Raw genomic sequence first — 7,263 nt, forward strand, 5'->3', positions numbered from 1 at the left:
CACTATACGGCTTTCAACGGTGTGTCCTCCTCGCGCGGCCAGCCCCTCGTTGTCCCCTTTTATAGACGTCTCGTCCATATGCTGCGCGGCGTCTTTACTAAACAGGGCTGTACTAAACTGCGTCTCCAGGGTGTCTTTCCCGTAATTAAGCAAACATTCGATTATGCCTCGGTATGGGTAGGTGTTTGAAGATTGTGAAATGAGCCTGTCCCCTAGCATGATATCAACCTGGGAGAATAAGGTACATCCAGGGTAATTTATGAAGCCGACATCAGCATCGGCTGCTAAATTGGACCCATCCGCATTAGTTATCTTTACACGCATATACAGAAAGGTATCGTTCAGATCCAGGTAATCTTCACCGCTGGCCGAAATATGAAACTCCAAAGGGCCTCTGTCTGTAATGGATGAGACTGGCGGGATCTCGATGAAGGAATATTTCTCTATGGACGTTTGTGTATAAGGAACAGTAAAGAGATCCAGTTCAGACTTTACACACTCCGCCGACTGATTATGGATGAGCGCCATAGTTTCTACCTCTAAAATATGTCTTTAGCCAAAATCCGGGCGCGTTTTATCTGAGAACCTCTTCGGGCTGTGCCAGATTTCTTTTTGACTCCCGCCTTGTTCCTACCATCCCTTTTACATTTTTTGGTCCCTGGCCCCGCACCGCCCCTGCCTGTGGGGGGTCTTTTCAAAGCCCTGCGGGTGTGTATTAGCATGCCGTGACCCTGCTGCTGCTCTGGTTGTTGTTGAGCCCCAGAGAACGGTCCTTTGGCTATATTTGATACAACGTCTCCGATGATGTTAGTAGCGGCTGTTTTCAAATGTGGTTTAGCCAGGCTGAACCCCCGTTTTAAAAGAGGAAGGGCCATCCTGAGCAGCCCCCGAAATATACCCCCCAAACCATTGCCATATTGTGTCTGAGATCCTATAAATCCCGGTAGTTCTCCGCCGGCTTGGTTCATATAATATGCCATATATCGGCCGTCGTCGTGTGTGTAGTGGCTATTCCTCATCTTCCACTTGTTTTCTTCTTTTCAGAAACGCTGTTTTATAGGTCTGAAATGTAGCTTCGCTATGACCTTTCCGTATAAAAAGGGTATGTATCCGTTCTGATCGTTTTTTATGGATATCTCAATATCATCAATAACGTTTTTGGAGAGAGATGTGTATTGCGGCCTGTCGTAAGTCAGAGTGGGTATGCGTCGTTGTTCGGCAGCCACATTTATACATCTTAGAAGAGGTACATGGCTGTCCCCCACTAATTGATAGTCGACAATATCGCTATATATGTAAAATGTGTAACAACCTGCATGTATATCGGCGGGATAGGGGGTGATGTGGGATCTGTCAGTAGTCGGTAGGGGAAAAGCCTCCCCATCTTTAAACCCCAATATTGTCGCGAGCCGTCCTACAAAGGTTATAGTTGAATCCTCTGTTGACCCCAGAAAGTATACGCGGTTTTTAACACTACTATAATGCATAGATACCCCCTCCAGCTGCGTGTTAGTGCTGATTCGAGCATTAAACGCTTTAACAATAGCCTGTATAGACTCATAAACCCCAATGTCCATAGTAAAGGCCGATTTAACCCTATTTTTACCATTGTACACTTTTACAACCGCATCTGTTTTCGGAAAACTGTACCACACTCTCGGATACTGGAATTCTACCAACCCCACCTCATGTGGTTCGCTCAGAACAATGGCCTTGGCTAATTTTGTCCTGTAGTTCCATATCTGATTTTTAGGATAAACCTGAGCAGACGCGTTACTAGGTAGTGTAACATAAAAACCATTCTGGGTCATCGTGCCGTGTCCTATGGTGGCCGGTTTAAGAGTGAACTCTCAAGATGCATGCATGTGTCTTTTATCAAGCATCCGTTATGTCTTTTTCTGAGACCCAGGAGTTAAACTTCTCGGGCCATCCCAACCATTTCACAAAGACCTGCTTCTTGCCTCTGGAGATTTTTCTATCCATAATTTTTTCTATTTTAAACATCTTGTTTTTACCTATAATTACTTTTTGTAACTCCGGTTCGTAAAACGTACCTTTCAACAATTCCCCTGCACAATCAGTTAGTTTATAAACCGGAGGATCTCGGGCTATACACCTTGATATTGTAAAATGCTCATCGGTGAATGTTTGTTTATAACCCTTCCTAAATCCCCCGCGGAGTTTTGATATTCTCACGGTGTCGCCCTTGTTAAATTTAAAGCATACTGGCTTCTGAGGGTACAACTTGTACAGTTGGATGAAGACCGCCTTCTCATTGTCTTTATTGACTGCTGATGGCTGCATCTTTATGGACCTGTGGTGTGAGTTATTATAGGCCTCGACAAGCTCCTGTACTACATCCACATATCTTCGTGAATTAACGGATGTTAAATATCTCCACATGCGGGTTTTAAAAGTCCTGTTAAAGCGCTCCACCACGCTGGCCTTGGTCTCGTTCGATGTTGAAAAATGCGTAATTTTATACTGTGACATTAACCGCTGAAAGTGTTTGTTATAAAACTCTGTACCTTCATCTGTTTGAAGTTTCACAGGTATGCGTCCGTCACTCAGAATGTCTTTAAAGGCTTTTGTGACTGTGAGGCCCGATTTGTTAGAAAGACATCTAACCCACGCATATTTGGAAAATACATCGATACACGTCAGTAAATACCGCACAGTATCATTTTCCTCAGCATATTCACCCATATCAACTAGATCAGCCTGAAACTGTTTGTCAATGCCGCGGACCAAAACCCTATTCCTCGGGAAATGTACGGCTGCCTTGGCGTGTAATGTGTACACGTCTTGCGCTAGTAGGTATTCGTTAACACTAGATAGTGACGGCGTCACCCCGGTACATTCTCCAACCGCATTGCGAAGTTTAGACACACTGCCTAACCCTCCCGGATGGGCTGGGTCTAGATAAATCTTCTGTAGAGTCCCTTCCATGATAATACCAAAGTATAAATGCCCGACAGTTCATTCGTTACAACATATTTTATTTCTCTTGTACAACATGTGACAAGCAGATTGATAGTATAGTAGTATTTCGCCCCACTGCAAAAGCAAAAATACATTTTCAGTTATAAAAACACTCAAGAACTTCATTCATTTTCGATTTCATTTTGTTTTTGTTTTTAGCATGTTAGATTGTTTTTACGCATCAATGTCTGTCGCATCATCATCATCATCATCATCATCATCATCATCATCATCATCGGGTACCTCCCATGCTTCATACGGGTTTGATACTTCTCCCCACAACCTGCCAAGCTTTTTCAGTTGGTTCATTTTGAGTTCATCTTCCCCGATCAGTGTATCATACATTTTCTGGATACTTTCAGCCGCATTGCCTCCAGATTTCAGCTCGTCAAGAAGTACTTCCGCACCCCCCTGGATGCGGTCTGCATCGACCTGAAGGTCATTCATATCCATAAACAGGAGGATGGCGGATATGAAGTTGTCATTCCAGAGCCTTTTCATCAGCGGATCAAAGTGTAGTTCGTAGAACCAGTCACATGGATATAAACACGGATGGTTTTTCTGACTGGGATTATTTGTTTGACAGCCGTAGCAGATCTCTATATTATATTTAACCCAGACCTTGTTCAACAGATGTAGCACCCCGATTCTAAGGTATTCTAGGAACCGTGCAGTATCCTTAAACACCTCGTGAGGTTCACAGAGCTTCTTTTCTTCTTCTTTTTCTTGTGTGGCCGTCGGTCCGGGAGGCGGAGTCTGAGGCGGGGTGTGAACCATCAGAGCTGGAGGTGAAGGAGAAGTGGGCGGGGTCCATCCCCCCTGGGTCCCTGAGATTTCAGAGACTAAACAAAAAATGTTTTTCTTTTTTTATGATTCTGCATGAATTAACATCAGTGACAGAAATATATATATACATATATATATATATATACACACAACATTAGCATAACCCACCTGTCATTCTTTTAGATGATTGAGGGGTGAATTATTTTCGGTCTACACATGGTAGTAGATATACCAGGTTGCACACCGCTCGGTGTATTGTCGTAAACAAGACGTTTTCTAACAGCCCCGTAAGCCTTACTGACGCTGTCTCTCTGGATAGATTTGTCAATCTGACTAAACACTTTTTGCAGAGCGGGCCAGTCACACCACTGAACAAAGAACACGAGGGGGAACCATATATTAAACTCTTCAATGGTAAGAGGGTACGGATGCTCTCTCCATCCTCGGCGGCCTCTTTGAGCTACCACATACTCTCTGTCTTCACAAACGTTTAAAAAAATGAAATCGTCAGGGCGTCTGTTGTACCGATCTGCCATGAGATGGTGTATTTTAGGCCCTGTTGTACTATACCACTGAACAGAGTATAGAGATTCTAGAAAACCTGATTGTTCAAGATCTATGCAGACAATTGATCGAAACTGCTGCCAATCTTTTACAGACATACACCCATGTCGACCCCCCACAGCAGCCTCATCATCAACTGTTTCACCAACACCCCCTCCTAGCTTGTCTTGGGCCTTGATTCTAGAAATCATAGTGACCGTGCCATCATAGTATTTAACATTATACACGTACCCATAAACACCCTCCAGCTCTAGCTCTACAGCCGGCTCTCTAGAAAGACATCCCTCACGCTTTTTCCGGCTCTGGGAAGCATCTACATCTGTATAGCATGGGCTATTTTCTGTAGACATACCTATGTCAGTCTCTGCGGCCTGCTCCATGCAATATGCAGCCTGCATTTTGCAAAGAATCCGTGTGCACAGCAATAGTAGCGGAACCAGCAACAGCAGCAACAGCAGCAGCAACAGCGGATGAGGCCAAAATGAGTGCGTTGGTGGTGGAGGTGAATAACACATCTATATATATGATGAAACCCCTCCTACAGTCCCGTGTTTCCGGTCAAAACTAACGCCCATCGCATAAAACACCCACTGATATGGCAAATTTCCAATCAAAACCAAGCACATCATCGTCAAAAATGGTTTACGTATCCATTCGTAAAATGACGCATTTCCGGGGCATGACTTCAAAATGGCGGCGGTCACATGCCCACCCCACACCCCTCCTACCCCCCAAAAGTTCAATGACGCATTTTTCCGGTCAAAATGGCGGCGGTCACATGCCCACCCCCCCACCCCTCCTACCCCCCAAAAGTTCCCTCTTGCACGCCCTCTGGCATGTGACTGAGGTCAAAGGTCACATGCACGCGCAAAAGTAGAGGCTATATACTACTTCTGAGGTTTTGGGATGGGGCAGGGTAGCTACCCTCTGCAGCCTAATTAAATGTAATTGCTCCATTTTGTAGTGGTGCCCGTGTGGAGAGGGGAAGCCTTGTAATAAGGAAGATTGCGTGAAGGGTCCGAGGATCACAGACGCCAAAGAGGAGCCACGAGGAGACGATCGGAGACGCTTCCCCCTCTGTCGCCTCCTCTGTCCTGAGCAGACCTAGTTATTACCCACTCCACTCTTCTCATTCTGGCTCTGCTTTCCTATGTTTCTCCCTGGCTCCTTCATCCTCTCTGTCATCATCACTCTGCCTTCCATTCACAGTCGTGCATAAACACAGCAAGGTTGTCATGAATATTCCACCTAAACACCACCACCTTCATATAGAGTTGATTTGTTGATCGCCATTTTTTCATTTGGACATGAAGGAGATGATTGCTGCGGGGAAGATGAGTCCACGGCGCATGCAGGAAGCGTCTGGTATGAATGTTATGGCATTTCCTCAAGTGGCGTCACAGTCGTGGGTGCAAAAGCTGGAATACTTTGAATACTTCAGGCACCTCTGGGACTCTGTAACTGAGTCAGACACCCAAATGGGCTGTTTAGCCCCCCTGACACCGACCGGTGGAGCGTCAAGAGACACATTCTTTCCGGTAAAAAGACGGGAGGGAAGAAAGGAAATTACAGGAGAGAGACAACATGACACGCAGAGCGAGGGAGCGCCAGCTTGACCGTGACCCTGTGGGATGACAGGTTGACAGGGGATGTGCGATGATGTGTGTGCTGTGGGTGCAAAGGTGACTTAGATCGAGGGATAAGCATCATTCTTCCTCTGTGTCCTCCTTTTTTTTGGGGGGGGGTGGGAGGTGCCAGAAATCCACCCTAACCCCCCCCCCCCTCTCTCCCATGTGAGGATGATGGCATTCCCTCCTGCTGCTGTAGCACCACATACTTTTCCTACATCAGACTGTCCTGCGATTTGCCTCCCTCGTCTTCCTCCTCCTCCTCCTCCTCCGCCAGTCGACTTCTCCGCTGTGTGGTGCCAGCGCGTCTGCCACACGGCCCGTTAAGGCTAATGCGACACAGGCTCCGGATCAGATTTCTGCCTCACATAAGCAACCCCCTACTTGATCCCCCCCCCCCTCTTCCCATCTCTGTCCTCCACACACTGCCGCTGACCACGGCCTGGCAGTATCCATTTTATCAGAGAGCTCAGATCAATAAAAAGCACAGGATCCCAAAGCCATAATTTGTATTTTTTTTATGACCCCAGAAAGTGTACTAAAACGATTTCTCTGCTTGTTAAAATAGTTTTGCGAATTTAAAAAATGGGGGGGAAGGGGCTGCAGTAGCCAAGCCTGTGCTCAGATGGAACAGAGGTGTGCGCGCGCGTGTGTGTGCGTGTGTGTGTGTCTGCTTCCCTGACAGTGAGAGTAGGGGTCTCTTGAGGAACAAAGATAAAAGTTGAGGAGGGAAACATCAAAAGTGCAGTGGGGAACGAGTGTGGTGAGATCGCACACAGTGCCGGGCCTGCTGTCTCTCTCATGACCTCCCTGTCATGTGGCTTCCATGAGAACCAAACATCCAGCCACAGTTGTTTCCATGCTCAACCGAGACGCGCTTTCTTTTTTTTTTTTCCTTCTTTTTCCCGACTACCGCAAAGCTAATCGTTCGGCTGTTTTCTGCAGCCACGCTTTCTTTATCTCGTCGTACGGGAGAGTCTCCATCCCAACGGCAGACTTTTATCATTTTAAAAAAATTTTGCAAAACGCCCCAGCTGTCCGTGTCAGCTGTTCACTGTGAACCAACCTCTCTGTGCAAGCGCCGTCAATCACACCGGTGTTCTGGTAAAACAGAAAGATACCAAGAAAGAACCCTTCTTCAAAACATCCGTGTTGTGCATGTGTGCTGCTGCTCCATAGATCTTCCTACCTCATCGCGCTCCTCTGCTAAACAGGGCGCATAACCAATTAACGAGGGCCTGCGCGGTAATTCGCTGTCTGCGTGTTGAATAACTCCTCAATCCCAGTTCCCATTAGTGGCTTA

General features: G+C 46.4%; 1 long non-coding RNA gene across 1 annotated transcript; it reads right to left on the reverse strand.

The window, feature by feature from the left end:
* Window positions 1-2,982: 2,982 nt before the first annotated feature.
* LOC144409526 (uncharacterized) lies at window positions 2,983-5,091 on the reverse strand. Its single transcript, XR_013468022.1, has 2 exons — window positions 3,937-5,091; window positions 2,983-3,824 (listed from the first exon to the last, which is right to left on the reverse strand). It is a non-coding gene; the product is annotated as an uncharacterized LOC144409526 (long non-coding RNA).
* Between the last annotated feature and the right edge of the window lie 2,172 nt (window positions 5,092-7,263).

Source organism: Gasterosteus aculeatus, chromosome 6, assembly GCF_964276395.1.
Source record: "Gasterosteus aculeatus chromosome 6, fGasAcu3.hap1.1, whole genome shotgun sequence".
Taxonomy (NCBI): Eukaryota; Metazoa; Chordata; class Actinopteri; order Perciformes; family Gasterosteidae; genus Gasterosteus; species Gasterosteus aculeatus.